The sequence below is a fragment of the Hakea prostrata genome, chromosome 2 (genome assembly GCF_041222555.1).
Source record: "Hakea prostrata isolate BN-2017 chromosome 2, UWA_Hpros_2, whole genome shotgun sequence".
Lineage (NCBI taxonomy): Eukaryota > Viridiplantae > Streptophyta > Magnoliopsida > Proteales > Proteaceae > Hakea > Hakea prostrata.
In genome coordinates, this window is record NC_142601.1 from 57,739,406 (window position 1) to 57,756,078 (window position 16,673).

Here is a 16,673-nt window from a genome sequence, read left to right on the forward strand (position 1 = left end):
TCTCAACCTTATAGAATAAGTACAATCACAAGAACAGATTTAGCCAATCACAAGAATAGAAATAGTTTTATGATTATAATAAAGTATGAAAATTGCGGGCAAATCTCAACGGTGAGACAAACCATTGACCATTTAGGATAAGTACAATCACAAGGACATGAATAGATCTATGATTACAATCAAATGCCAAAATCAAGGAGGTCAAACCTCAAAGTCGAGACACACCATCAACCTTATAGGAAAATTAAATTCACAAAGACATGCCTAGATTTATGACTGAAATTAAGGGTCAGGGCGAATCCCAAGTTGGAGACGCACCATCAATCTTATAGGATAAGTACAATCACAAAGACACTGATAGAATTATAATTGAAATCATGTGTCAAAATTAATGAGGATGTGTTGCAAGGTGGAGATGCATCCTCAACCTTATAGGATAAGTAGAATAATAAGGACAAAAATAAAATTATGATTGAAATCAAGTGTCAAAATCTAGGATGACAAATCTCAAGGTGCAAACTCACACTCAATTGTATCAGACAAATACAATCACAAGGGCAGGAACAAAAATATGACTACAGTCAATTTCAAGAAGGGTCAATTTTAAGGCAAAGACACACCCTTGACCTTGTAGGAAAATTTTAATCACAAGGACAAGAATAGATTTATGACTAAAATCAAGTGTCAAAATTATGAAGGGCGAATTGCAAGGTGAAGACACCCTCAACCTTATAGAATAAGTATTATCACAATGACAGGAACGGAACTATCATTGAAATCAAGTGTTAAAATTGAGGAAGGTGAATCTAAAGGTGGAGATGCATCTTCATCCTTATAAGATAAATATAATCACAAGGACATGAGTAGAATTATGATTAATTAAAATAAAGAGTCAAAATCATGGAGGGGAAATCTCAAGATGGAAATGCACCTGAAACCTTATAGAAAAATTATAATCACAAGGACAAACATAAATTTATGAATGAAATCAAGTGTCAAAATCGAGGAGGGCGAATCGTAAGTGCCTAATGTGAAGGTATGGTTAGTTTTAGGGGTAAAAATGTTCATAGAGGAAAAGTTATTGTTTTATTTAGTTTTGTAAACCCAAAGTTGGCTTTAGCTAATTTTGTTGAAATAAACATTGGGTGACTTATCTGTAAAGATAAACCTAAAAGTAGCTAATCTACTAATTATCCCATAGAATAATGATTGAAATCAAGTGTCAAAATCAAGGAGGGTGAATCTTAAAAGTGGAGACGTGCCCCTCAACCTTATACGATAAGTTTAATCTCAGGGCAAGAATAAGACTATAATTGAAATCAAGTGTCAAAATCGAGGAGGGTAAATCTCAGGGTAAAGACGGACCTTCATCCTTATAGGATAGGTACCAACACAAGGACATGAATAGAATTATGATTAAAATCAAGGGTTGAAATTGGTGTGACACAATACGATTATTTATAGCCAAGCCTAGTCCAATATAAAGACAACTTTGCATTGAAAATCGTTAATTTAGCCATCCATGCTAGAAAACAATTTCCAGTATCCTATTTCTTTTGTCAAATTTGAGTAATACAAATGGATGTGGCCCTTGTTGCGACTACTAAACCATTAGGGCAAAGAAACCTTGCTAAAAGGCAAAATTCATCCATCCAAACTTTGTATTTTCTTGTTCTCCTTCGTTGTTCAAATATTTTCGTAGTTGAACAGTTGAGATGTTGGTGTCATTAATGGAAAGAGTTGTGGATTGGCAGCTGCTCCCTTACTTGGTAGTCGTCCTTCTTCCTTCCTTCATTCTATTCACAAACCTAACTCCATTCTACTTACAATTGATCCACCTCCCATCCGATCTTCTTCCAATTACTTCACCAACATGCATTACTTTCTGAGTTCGAAACACCACTACAGTAGATATTCTGACCAACATTAATCAGTTTTAAATGCAGCACAGGTTTATGGCCTGCATTCAATCTCACATTGAAGGGCTGCTGATTGGAACTTCCAGATACAGAACATAAGTTTCCAAGTTGGTGAACATTGTCATCTCTAGCAATCAAACCATAATCAAGTGAGACTTGCAGCAGTCCTTCCTCTAAATACAAGCATTACTTGAGTATAGTCTGATTAGAATTGTAGCCAACAGTTTAACTTACACAGTATGCTTCTAAATTTTGGCCTTTGCTTTCTAATTTGGTTTTGTTGGTAAGCTTCTAAATTTCTGGCCTTGCTTTCTAATTTGGTTTTGTTGGTCACTTTGGTGCAAAGTTGTCATTAATTTTAGCCATAAAATTAAAATGGTCAATTTAACCATTAATGACATACCAATTTCAGATTGAATAGGTTAGTGAGAAGTCAAATCAATGAATTGACACCGCAAATAGTTTAGTCTACCTAGGCCAACTTCATAAGAGCTGGCACAATTGGCAATTGGTAGGATTAGGTCACTGAGGAGTCAAATCAAATGAATTCCCACCTCATACAGTTCAGTCTACCTAGACCAACGACATAAGAGTTGGCCACACTTGGAAATAGGTGTTCATCAAAACAAGGTTTTTTTTCAAGGAGCAAAGGGCCATTTTTCAAAGAAAAACATATGTACAGATGAGAACAAATCAGCCAATAAACTTGATTCCAAAAACAAAAGATCAGAAATAATGCAATAGAAATGGTTTATAAAGGATCCATTGGTTTACCCATGAAATAAAATGATTCAGATAGCATATTAAACAGAAATACTGAAAGAAAAGACACTAAGACAGCCAGTAATTGTTGAGACACAAACCTGATCACACACTCGTGTTCAAGCTTCGATTGTTTGTCATCGCTCCCTTTCATGGCTTTTTCAAGATCTTCCACCTTCTACTCTTTTAGATCCATATCCTTCAATAAGCCAACATAGAAATCAGAAAGCAAATAGACAAGATACTGAGAAGATGTGCATTCATGCTTACGAGAACAATAGAAGCAACATCATGCATGAAGAATAACCTACTAAACAAACTATAAGAAGTGTGTCTAAGAAGAAGCCATATACAGAACCAGAACTTTTCCAGTGCATTGCAGAATCGATCTATTCATTATTGTGTAAATGGGTGTCATGTTGACAGGTGAACCTTAGCCTCTCTGTTTGTTATTTTCTTCTATGTTGTATAATGGTTCCCTTAGGATTCAGTATCAAATTCCTAAATACTTCTTTTCTTGCAAAATTCTGGTTGTAAAATCTCTCTCTACCCTAGGCAATTCAATCACTAGATACCTATCCCCATCCATCTCCTATATCATGAGTTCTACATCTGAAATAGTCCCTGAACTTGAGATTACAAACTCTCTGAGAATTTATTCAAGTTTCAAACCATCATTTGTGGATGTTAGAGAGCAGTGGATCAGGATCTTGCTTCTGAAATTTCATATTGATTGCCACCTAAGATCTCCCTTTCAAACTACTCCTTCTGTTGCTGGCTTTGCTTGAAGTTAGCAGAAGCAAATATGTTTTCCAAATCTTGCCATAACAGTTCTTTCCCACTTTATCCGTTGCTTCTTCATTTATTATATCTACTCCTGATTTAACACTCATTCCAGGTTTACCTCATATCAATAAATACATATCCCTTATGCTTTTCTACTTCAGCCAACAACAACCCCTTTCAATTTCTAGTCAATTATAGAATTGACACTCCCATTATAAACTTAAAAGATATCTACAACTGTGTTGCTGTTGTTGAGTAGACAATAATTGATCTGGACCAGGTATTTTTAGAACTCTAGATTTCCTTACCATGTTTCTAATACAATCTCCTTATGTTTCCCACTATTTTACCAATAAAATAATGCATTTATTCTCTTGGTAATGAAAATAATGCATTTTGAATCATAATGAATTGGTTTAATGTAAACATATTAAAACACAGCACAGAGAATGAAGTGAGCAATTGGGAGCTGCTTCCCATGTCCCATTCAATGTTGACAAAAATTTTGTTCAAGCAACTTCTCATGTAGACAACTGAATTCTCAAACCAAACACTCAAATATCTTTTGACTGTAAGATGATTTGTCATAATTATTTGTCAAAGAAATTATTGTATTCTGCCAATTCAGGACTCTTTTCAAACAAAAATCAGGTTCCTAAAAGCTAAAAAATCTTTCACTCATGGATTTAAATAGTTGGATGGATTACTAGAGGAATTCTGGATATTATTTAGGAATCGCTGAATTTGATTAGTTACTTGTGAAGCAGTACTATTAAGTGGAAGAAGACAAACATAAGAGAATTGTAGTATGAAGCACCCTCAGACGTAACTACCCTTTAATTTTTTTCCTTCTAAACGACATTGCCACTTTTTCAAATTTATTACAGCGTTACCAGGGATCACGGTTCCATCTCACAGTTTCCTTGTTGAGAAATTAACTCGTTACAAACCATAAATTAAATAGTAGTACACTTTCAGTAACTTCCTCAAATCATTGATCCATCTCCCTCATAACCATTTAACATCTGAAATATGAGAAAAATTCTATATACCAAGCAGAAAAAGCAAAAGAACTATAGGAGGGCAGAATTAACAAACAGTAGATGAAAAACAGTGAACGGGATTTCAAACCTTTGCCAGTATGGAACCCTATGGATTTGCAATTCTTCCCCTTGTAGAATTCTCAGCAATATCAAAGAAGCTCTCGAAGAAAGCAGCCGGCGACCTTCAAGACTAAGAGAAATTAGGGTTAAAGTGGTGAAACAAATATGGGTAATGAGGCTAAGTCGGCACCGGCCAAAACCCCTGTTTTTGCCAGCATCGGTTGCTTCCACTTGTGGCTTCTTTGACCGACGAACACCCACTCTTCTTCTCTTCATGAATAAACGAACAGGAATTCCAAGCTGAAGAAAGGCGCGATAGAAAGAGTTAGATACTCAAAACGATGAGAAAACAGGGTTTCAGTTGAAAAAAGAAAATGGGTAATGATCGAGTTGATAACTCGAAAGTCGAAACGATCGGAGAAGCCAGGGTTTCAATCGAGAGAAGAAAATGGGTAATGATCGGTGACAGCGTTGATACTCAAAACGATAGGAACAACCAGGGTTTCAGTGGAGGAATGAAGATGGGTAACGATCGGAGAGAGTACCCAAAACAACCGGAGAAACCAGGGTTTCAATGGAGAGAATGAGAGAGAGTTGAACTAAGGGTTTCAGTAGAGAGAAGAAAACGGGTATTGATACTCATAACGATCGGAGAAACCAGCATTTCAGTAGAGGAACGAAAATGTGTAATGATGGTTTGAACGGGAGATGAAGCGGCGGGAGATGAAGCGGCATTTGATCAAATATCTGCACGGGTTGAATGAGGTTTAAATATATAAATAAACAAAATTTAAAAAGAAGAGGAACGATCCCCAACGCCTATAAAATAGATTTAACCGACATTTATGATAACGTCGGTTTGTTTTAACTATTTTTAAAAATTAATTTACTTTGCATTTTAATTATCAAATATAAGTTTTTCAAAACAAAATCTTTTCTCATAGTGGTTCTTTTTATTTTTTGGAACAAAATAATGGGTTTTTTTGTTAAATTATTTTCATATATCTTCTCTTGTATCTTAATTCTTATAGGCATGGATAAATAAAATTTTAAATAATTTTTTCCTTGTTTTCAATATCTCCGATCTTAATTCTTATAGGCATGGATAATTAAAATTTTAAATTTTTTTTTTTACCTTTTAGGAGTCAATTATTAATAAATTTTTAAAATTTATAATTTTTTTTAATTATTTTGAATTTTGATAAAGACCATCCTGTGATAACAATATGTTAAGATTGTTTAACAAAAGAAAAAATAAATTGTAACCCACAAATAAATAAAGAAAGAAATAAAAAAAAATTATAGGATCAGATTATTAAAATAATAAAAAATAGTTACTATTATTCCCATTTACTCTAATTTAATGACTATTCTTATCTCTTATAGTTTTTCAAATTATTAATTCAACTTTAGACTTTACTTGTTTTAACATATCCTTCTGTCATTAAGTTCCATTAGTTAAGTAATCATCGTAGCATTTTGTTTAATTAGAAACCCCAAATTATCCCTAAAATTTTATATCACTTATTTATACTTGATATTAAATTACATAATTTACCAAAAAGATATTAAATTATATAAATAAAAAAAATTACCCTAAACTTGAGGTGCTAAACAGTGTTCTTTTCTTATCAAACAAAAAAAAGGTCATTATTCCCTTACCATTCTCCTCTTACTTGACATGCATAAAAATAAAAATAAAAATTTAAAAAAAAATCTTTTTTCTTTTTGGTAAAAGAGACCACTTGATTTCATTTCCTTTTTTTTTCTTTTTCCTTTTTTTTGGGTAAATCCGATATCATCTTAAACTTTTTTGAATCTAAGATTACAAGAAAGAAGACTTTTTTGAATCTAACATTACAAGAAAGAAGGATATGAGAACAAAACAAACATTAAATGTACAGTCATAACGATTTCTTAACATCGTTAGAAGTAAGGGGGCTCTATTAATTTCGTAAAAAGTAAGATTCTTTTTATTAGTAATTAAGTAATAATACAAATTGCAATAGTAATTATCTCAAAGAAAAAGATAAAACATGAGGACTATAAAATTGGAGTAAATTTGTTAGAAATCTTGTGAAGAACATGAGGAGTGGTTACCAAATTTTAAGAGTAAATTGTTGTGAAAGATCTAGGTAACATGTATGAAAAATGATATCAAAAAGAGCTTAATCAAAAACTAACTTCCTAATTTCGTTTTGGAATTAAGAGTCCCAAATATGTAGGTTTATATACTTAACCCACAATAATGAGACCTAAAGAATGCTAAGCCCATGACCCATATTATACATTCGGCATTAAAATTGAGAGAACATCAATTGGACTAAAAAACAACAGGCACATCTTATGGGTCTCATCTTCTAGCTGAAGTATTGCATTGCCATGTCAACAACTTAATTTTCTAGCAAGTGAATTGGCCTTAGGGGACCGACTAACCAAGTCTTGAACTTTAATGTCTCAAATGTAAGGAGAGGTCCCTAGTTATAGAAGATGGTTCTGGATATTAAGGATTTTGCTTCACTACTGTGCATTTATGAGCAACACTAAGTTGCCATTGATGAGGATCAATTTCCCAATTTGATTTTCTTTTCTGTTTTTCTTTTTCTTTTTTTACTTTTTGAACTACACGACCAAAACCCAAAAAATAAAAACAAAACAGGTGGTCAAGATTAAATCTCAACCATCACTTTAAATCTTGACCGTAGGCAACTCAGTGTTGCACAATTAGCAAAATCCGGATATCAAAGTCTCTAAAATTTGTAGACTACCATGTTTCTTGAATGCAACTTAATGTTGAAGTTATGAATAGTAATTATTGTACATGTTTTCGATACTATTATTGACGGAATCCATTAAATCCAATAACGATACAAATTTATAATAAATTATCATAACTTATAAATATTTTATAAATTAAATATAAATAAATTTATTTATTTTCCTTTCTATTGAAAAGACATCTAAGAGATCAAAGTACACTGGCATCTTAGTTCCTAGATTCCACTGCATTCTATGGAAGACAAAACCTTTGTATATGCACGTCTCCTGGATTTACAAATTATTTGGTCAAGCGTTTTAAAAAAAAAAAATTGGTCATAACCAAATACCATTACAGTAATCAATCGTGCTACCATATAATGATTAGGTGAAATATCATTTAAATAATTTATATTTTATTCTCTTCTTTTTGAACAATCATAATTTAAGCTTGGTTTTAGAGTCAAAATCCTATTGTGAGATCATTATTTTTTTTTTACACTTAAAGAAAGAGATCATGGCTTCAGCTCTCCCTCTACTCCAACTTTAAAAAATAAATAACATAAAAATAATAAGAATTAATAGTCTTTAAACAATCTTCGTGAGTTATATTTTGGTTTGGCTCATGCATGTTGATGTTCAATAGTTTCATTTAAAGAGAAATACAATCACCACAATTTTTCCTCATAGGAGATTATCTTCACTTTGGTGTGATGTCTTGACTTCTGATCTTTTGCTTGTATCACTGCCTTCTTCTGAGGCAATTGCATACCATGCTGTTGTTAATAACAAATATAATAAGTCACACTAGGACATAGACTTCAATAGATGAAGTGTAGCTCCTTCATTTTTGGTAGCAGTAACCCACACTTTTGATGAGTTGTGTATTTTTTGTTGCCTGACATGTCGTGTTAGAATATTAATAAATATTCTATATCAGATGGGCTTCATTGATTGTGTTACATTTCGATTTGGTTATTTATTGGTTTGATATGGGTAATATATGATTACTAAAACTCTTTTATTTACTAGTTAGTGTGGGCTAATAGAGACTGTTAGATCTGGATAAACGATCTAATGAATTTTCTTATATAAAAGATGTTAGATCCCTCCTCTAAACTCGAATTGATCGCAAAATTCTTTGAACATAAAGTATTAGTTCAGAGAGGTTGTTCCATTGAGCCAGTGAATATGGAGGAGTCTATAGGAAAATATATAATATAAAGTTGATCGTAGAATCGAATGGGTGCACCAGGAATACTTTTCAAGTTCATACTCTCTTAATCATAAAATTTTAAGTAAATTTGTGCATAAATTAAGAGAATGAAATTCTTACCATAATTCATAATAGATAAAAAGTTCATTATGGAATTTGAAAGTTTTTTTTATTATTTTAAATAAAAATAAAATAATGACAAAACCTCATAATTGAGAATGATAATTGATACCAAAAAGAGCCTAGGTGTATTGGATTAAAAATAAAACACTAGAAATCAAGTAGGTTTCTAGGGTTAATCATTTTCATACATGAAAACATATGAGGCATCATGTTGATGGAATCCACCAAAAGTAGTTCTATACTAATTGCCTTATATGCATTGGGTAGCCACTACGTCTATATTTACAAAGTTGTTGAGGCCATGTATAATCTATTGAAAGACAACTTCATGAAATGCTTTATAGTTCTTGAGCAAAAAAGAAAAAAAAAAGACAAGTTCATTGTCTACCCCCATGGAACGAAATTTCACCCGGTTCCTCGGGTTTGCTACCCAACAAACAGGGTAATATGGCGAAATCTCGCCGACGGGGAGATTTCATTGCCTTATATAAAAGTTTTGTTCAAAATAAAATATTAAAAGTTTGAAAAGACATTCATTAAATGGTCTGCAGTTCCACTTCTACGTAAAAACAAAACATCAAGGGATAATTACTAGCCCACTGATATTACTAATGTATCCCCGATTCAAAATTGCTAATCAACCTTAACTGCACAAACAAGCCCCCCGAAGCCGAGTCAGATGATGTGGCACCATAAAAAACCAAAACCCACCCACAACCCTTGCAAAGACCCAAAATGTAGAAAAAAATAACATAAGACTCTAAAAAAATCATCAAAATAAAGAAATAATGATTGAATAAAATTGAAATAGAAACCGAAGAGGGGGAAGAAGAACAACCAAATGGAAACAAAACACCACGAACCCCTGCAACCACCGGAGCAACAACCACAACCTAAGAGGAGCAAGCAACATTAGACGGAAAAACGAGACTAAGTTTAGTGAAGCCAAGATTTCGCAAATGAAAAAACATTTAGCTAAATTACTTGGAGAAAAAACAAAGGAGAATCTGTTTGGGAAGGATTGTGTTGGAAACGACCCAAAGAACCACATGCGAAGCAACCAACCCCCCCCACAACAGTTAACGCAACAAGGTGGAGAGGGAGTTATTGAAGAAAGCAAAAGCCGAAAAGGAACGCCACCAGAAACAAAGTCCGAAAAACACCCGAGTGGGTAGAACACAACGACCGGTAAATACTGTCTTACTCCTTCAATGTACCACGAAAACCCCGTGGAACAGATACGAAGCGAAGGAGGAAGTGAAAATTGATAACGCGAACACCGAGGAAGGTGGGAAACAAAAATTTGAATTGAACAAAAAAATAAGTTAGTGAAGGAACCAACATTTTAATCAAAAAAAGAAGTAGGGAAAATGAATTTAATTGGTTTTATAAATGGGGAGATGTTTGATTTCTTAATTTTAATGAAGGACAAAGAGCATGTATTAACACGGACCACCGATAAGGGAGGAATCGTAAGGGTTTTATTAGTAATAAAATCAAAGCCAGAATTATCCCAAACATCAATGAATTCGGTGCGAATATCTATGTAACATAAATGTAAAGCTTAAAAAGTTAATAAAATAATATAAAATATTATTACAAAAGTACAAAACATCAACCAATCAGTATAAAGGTAATAATAAAATAATATTCAAACCAAAATCTGTCTTTGTAACTCTCTCTCTCCTAGAGTCCCACTCTCTCTCTCTGTGCAAGTATTTCTTCTCAACAACAAGCTCTCTCTCTCTCTCTCTCTCTCTCTCTCTCTCTCTCTCTCCTTTTTTCTCTTTCTCTCTCTAGGAATATGCACAGATCGCTTGCTGCGAACATGGTGACGCATAGTCGGAGATTGCTGCGGCCCTAGTAGCAGTGAAGTTCAGTGTTTATTGCCGATTTTGGCGATAAACAAAGAGAAATAGCAAAAAATGGCGAGATATCACCGATTTCTTGGCGATATCAAGCAAATCTCATTTCAGGGCAACTTTTTGGTTCGCTCAGTAGCAATATCCGGCGATATTGCCTTCCATGGTCTACCCTACAGTCCGTATTTAAAAGATAGATAAATTATATATAAACATCCTAGATTTGCAATCAATTACATATATTATTCTATAATCTATTGAAAGACAAGTTCATAAAATGCTTTCTAGTTCTTGACAAAAAAAAAAAAAAAGACAAGTTTATTTTCTACCCTATAATCTGTATTTAAGAGATAGGCAAATTATATATGGAGCTCCTAGATTTGCAATCAATTACATAACATTTTAACTTTAAAAAAAATGACAATGCAGATTCAAACCTAATGTTATACACTATCATCCTTCTTTTTTTTTTTACCCAAATTATACACTATCATCAAAGAGAACAGAACTTGTTTTTTTTTGTGGGTTAAAGAGAACAGAGCTATTCTTGAAGAGTGAAACAAACACCGGAATTAATCAAGAAAGCAAATAAACTTAAGAGAATGAAGAAGTACATTTGTTTTCCTCATTGAAAAAAAAAATCTATGAAGTTGACAATTTTGTAATAGAACATACAACAGTATATAACCTTTATAGGTTTTAGATTCAATTTGGAGGATCTGAGTTTTAACGGCTGCAAATCCATTTATATAAACCAACTTGAGCTATCTTGGCCCTGAAAGGCATGCATCTGAGCAATATGCATTACTATTGTTATTTGCAGGTTCTGGGGAAGTACCCTCTTCACTTGTTGACTTAAAAGGGCTTAAGTAAAGGCGAGGGCATGTTGGGGGCTGTGGAACATGAGCTAGACCTTCAAGCATTAAGATTACTTTACTCATGGATGGTCGCAAGTGCACATCACCCTGTATACACCACAAAGCAACCTTAATTGTTGTGATCACCCTCTCATCATCTGCTTGAGTCCTCAGCTTCATGTCGAGGATTTCTTTTATTGTCCCTTCTTGCATCATCTTAAAGGCATAAGAGGGAAGATAAGCTTTCTCCGAAGTCTCTGCTAAATCAAAAAGTTTCCTTCCAGCAATTATCTCGAGCAAGACCATGCCAAAGCTGAACACATCACTCTTCTGTGATATAGCATTGTTTACAATCCACTCAGGCGCTATATACCCCCTTGTACCCCTTAATGTGGTGAATGTCTTGCTCTGTGCCCTAGTCATCAGCTTAGCCAAACCAAAATCTGAGACCTTTGCTGAAAAATTAGAATCAAGAAGCACATTTTCAGGCTTTATATCACAGTGGATAATCTTCACCACACATTCTTTATGAAGATAAGCTAATCCTTTTGCCATGCCTAGCGCAATGTTGAACCTGGTTCCCCAATCCAACAAATTATCTTCTCCAGCCTTCTGGAAGATCCATTTGTCGAGAGACCCATTTGGCATGTATTCATAAACAAGAAGCCTATGATTTGCCTCAGCACAAAACCCTTTGAACTTGACCAAATGAACATGGCGAGCGCAGCCAATGCTGCTAACTTCAGCTTTGAATTCTTTCATTCCTTGACCAATTCCTTCCAATTTCTTCACAGCTACTCGAGTCCCATCAGTAAGCACCCCCAGGTACACTGAGCCAAATCCACCACGACCAAGTTTCACAGAAAAGTTGTCAGTAGCATTCTGAAGATCCCCAAATCTGAATCGAACGGGTGCACCAGGAATACTTTTCAAGCTGATACCCTCTTCTTCTGATGAAACATTACGAATTAATGATTCCTCTGGTATGATTTTCTTCTTACTCTTTTGGCACTGAAACACCAAATAAAGTGCAGCACAAAAAATTAGTACTATCAGAGCAGAAATGACCACATAGATGGGGAAATGATCTGACATAGCCTTAAACAGATCTTGGTAACTCATAACAGATAGACTTCACCCGAAAATGGATATGATTGACAATGAAAGAAACTGATTAACTTCGTTTAAAACATTGTAATAGCAGGGGAGACGTCTGTAATTAAAAAAATAAAAAATAAATAAATGGAAGGGGGCACTAGTCTAGACTCTAGACCAAATCTTTCTTTTTATTTTAAAGCTGTTGACCAAATAATTTGCAAATCTAGAAGACGTGCATATAAAAAGGGCTTTTAGAAATGATTTATTTTAATAAAGAAAATTTGAGAATATAAATGGATATTGAAAAAACCCTAAACTTTAACTACATTTACGGACATTTACTGGGCAGTATCAATTCATTATTATTATTTTTAAGCTCTTGACCTAATAATTTTCAAATCTAGAGAACGCGCATATAAAAAGGGTTTTTGGAATTGTTTTATTCTAATAAAGTAAATTAAGAATATAAATGGATATTGAAAAAGTCTAAACTTTGACTACATTTATTGGAGATTTTTTTTCTTCTTCTGATTCTAAAGACCTTAAATCAAAATCATTTAATATGGTTCGAGAAACATTATAAAAAGGTCAAGCATGGAGATTTCAAACAGATCATGTGGTTGAAAAACCAAATTTTGACTTGACAAAGCCACTTAACTTTTATTAACTTTCCCGTGTTTAAAATAAATGAATAAAAAAATTCTTTTGAAGTCACGAATATTGTTTTGGTAACCAAAAACCATTATACTAGTCAGTCGTGCTACCCTATAATAAGTAACTGAAATATCATTCTAAGTAGTTCATATTTGTCGACGAGGATATTCACCCCGAGCTTTTGGAATAATATCATCATCTTAACCCCCCCCCCAAAAAAAAAATCAACTAAAGCTAATAGAATGTATATGACCATATGACTTTTTTAAGTGTTGTGTGTAGCGGAAAAATGTTCGTTCACCAATCATAATTTAAGCTTAGCTTCAAAGTCAGGATCCTATTGTGAGATAATGTAATTTTTTTAATTATACTTCAAGAAGAGATCATGGCTTCAACTCTTTTTCTCTCTCTCTCGCTTTGAGTCCAACTTTAAAATAATAATAATAATAATAATAATAATAATAATAATAGGACTTTAATTCCCTATTTAGCTAAAGTGTAACTAAACGGTGAATAAGTTATTCATCTCTTTCTTCTTCTTATGTTTTTCTCTAATATAGTTATTCTACAGGTTCAATACTTTCTTCTTCCATGGTTTCTTCTCTAATATAGTTATTCTATAAGTTCAACACAATTGATTTTCTGAAAAGACTTAAAGGAAAAATGTTGGTTTTTGTGAGAGATTCACTTAACATAAATATGTGAGAATTTCTAGTTTGTATCCTTCGAGATGGAATTAGAAACATGAAAGAGTCATGAGATCTCAAGGAAGACGAACATTTATTTTTCACTTATTCAAGACGATAGCAAAAGAATTACTGCAATCAAAGGATCCAAACTTGATGATCGCGATGAAAGAATTTTCAGAGCAGATGGAGATGGCGAGGGAATATATAGAGAGGGAACAGAGGAAGAAGAAATTTAACCGTTTATTCTAACCACCAGCGAGAATCTAGCGGTTTTTTTTTTTTTTTTAATATATTTTTAATATAACCGGTGATAGAAGGTTATATTAATTAATCCATAAATAATAAGAGAAAAAATAAAATTTTATCTGATGGTAAAAATTTAGAGTAGTTCAGTTCGCCACTGGCGAACTAGCAAAATATCGCCGAAATTCGGCGATATTTCGCCCCCCCAATTGAAAATTTTCGCCCACTGTTTCGGGGGTGTTTTAGTCAATGACTTTGGTAAATTTGATGCAAATATGTGGTAAATTTAAATTATTTCCTATAAATTGGACATAATTTGAATGATTAACCGACAATTCTATTACAAAATTCACTCATAATTTAAAAAATTATTTCATGTATATATTCTTCCCTAACCACATTTAGCATGTTGAACTTTTGATGACTAAATCACTAGAATATAGTTGGTAAGATTGCTCATTAATTTTGAAGATTTTGCTATAAAATGTCTTGCTATCTATAAATTATTCTATGTAGATTATCATCCTAATTACATTTAGTATATTAAATTTTGAGTATTGAATCATTGGGATAGAATTGGTAAGATTGAGATAGAATCGCGAGAGAAATCGCCTAAAAACCGCAAAACAAAAAATGAAAATTTTGATATTTTCCAATATATCGCTAGAAATGGCGAGATATCTTCGAAAATCGGCCATATCCTGCCAATCTCGTTTCGGTCATGTGTTTCGACTCGGTAAGGACCGAAATCACCGAAATTCAGCGATATTTCACCGAATTTCGGAGATTTAATGTTCCATGGTTCAGTTAACATATTCACATGTGACTTCAGCTCCCCCTTCCCTATCTTTAATTCTAAGATAAACTTACATATTTTTTTCAATAAACAAGGACCTGGTTTGGGACAAATTCTTAGATTGAAAAAAGATAAAATATAATAAAATTTAGGGTAATTTTCATCTGGACCCCTGAGGTTTGGTCCATGTCATTTTTAGTCCAAAAAATAGACACTTTGCATCTGCCTCCCCTGAGGTATTCAATAAGATCAATTAAGGACAATTTGTGATTTTTATGACCAAAATACCCTCACATCTATTCTACCGTAAGCTTTGCATATTTTATTCACAATTAAATCTAACGGTAAAAATCAAAAGAGTGGGCCGTTAGATTTTAAACATGTGGATCATTCCAATCGGATGAACATAAATCTATCTGGAAAAATATACATTTATAAATCCCTAATTCTCTCTCATCTCCTTCATCATCTCCATCTTCGGTGCCATTTCTGCATTTTCTTTACTCTTCACCTACCTGTGGGATGGAACAACCGAAGGAGGAGGAATGCTGAATAATACAATCACTTTCTTAGACTGTTTTTTTTTAGAAGAAGACGAAGTGCCGAATGACACAACAGCATTTACCTTCACTTTCCCTCCACTGTTCTTCACCTACTTGTGGGATGGAACAACCGAAGAAGGAGGAGGAATGCTGAATAATACAATCACTTTCTTAGACTGTTTTTTTTTTAGAAGAAGACGAAGTGCCGAATGACACAACAGCGTTTACCTTCACTTTCCCTCCATTGTTCTTCACCTACCAGTGGGATGGAACAATCGAAGGAGGAGGAATGCTGAATAATACAATCACTTTCTGAGACTATTTTTTTTTAAGAAGAAGACGAAGTGCCGAATGACACAACAGCGTTTACCTTCACTTTCCCTCCCTTGTTATTCCCAATTGATTTTCTTTTATAGTTTCTTCTTACTTCAGCGCCTCACCCATTTCTTATTCAGCTATGGTTTGCTGATAACTTTCGATGAAGTATTCTTATTTAAGGTCTGTTGTTTTTGACAACTGGTACTCAATTGAATGTCTGATAATTAGAATTTTTCTTTTCGTTGAATCGATTTTCTTTCTCAGTCTAGTCTTGTCGACCCTTGGCTTTGACAGGTGCAGAAGCAAATCCAGATCAAGCATTTGAGCAGAAGTACTTTATCCATTGTTATCAAGAGGGCAAAAGGCTAGGGTTTTAAGATTCATGAATCGTTTCGATTAGGTTTTTGGGTTTATTGTAAATTTGATTTTTACTGGGATAGTCTTTATAATTTATTAACTTCGTCGCAAGTTTGGAACCCTAAAGGATGAGATGCTGCCTGCAAATGATAATCGGATAGTCTTGGGAGCTACGACCTTACCTGAGACTCGCGTTGCAGGTGGTGACTTGGATTGAAATGCAATTGCAGATTTTGCAGAGCCGCCATGGTTTCCGGTGAGAATATTGAAAGAGTTTCTGATTCTGGTGTTGTGTTTTATCTTTCGCCAATAGTAGAAGTGAAGCAAGCATTTTTGTTGCAAAGGGTTCCCATCGGTAGAGATAATAAATATTTAAGAACTGTCGCCGGAGGAAGAAAAAAAAGGTAGAGATGGGCAACGCCAGACCGAAGATGGGGATGATGAAGGAGATGAGAGAGAATTGGGGACTTAGAAATGTGTATTTTTTTTCCACATAGATGTATGTTCATTCGATTGGAATGATCCACATGTCTATTATCTAACGGCCCAGTTTTTGATTTTTACCGTTAGATTTAATTGTGAAGAAAATAT

General features: G+C 33.7%; 1 long non-coding RNA gene and 1 pseudogene across 1 annotated transcript in view; both read right to left on the reverse strand.

Annotated features, from left to right (window-relative positions):
- LOC149025179 (uncharacterized) overlaps positions 1-5,291 on the reverse strand; it is a 70,806-nt gene extending 65,515 nt beyond the window's left edge. Inside the window, exons 1-2 of the long non-coding RNA XR_016171701.1 lie at positions 4,599-5,291; positions 2,783-2,880 (exon numbers count right to left, since the gene is read on the reverse strand). This is a non-coding gene — a long non-coding RNA (uncharacterized LOC149025179). The remainder of the gene's footprint in view (positions 1-2,782; positions 2,881-4,598) is intronic.
- Positions 5,292-11,147: 5,856 nt separating this feature from the next.
- Positions 11,148-12,527, reverse strand: LOC149025180 (G-type lectin S-receptor-like serine/threonine-protein kinase SD2-5 pseudogene; annotated as a pseudogene).
- Positions 12,528-16,673: the final 4,146 nt, after the last annotated feature.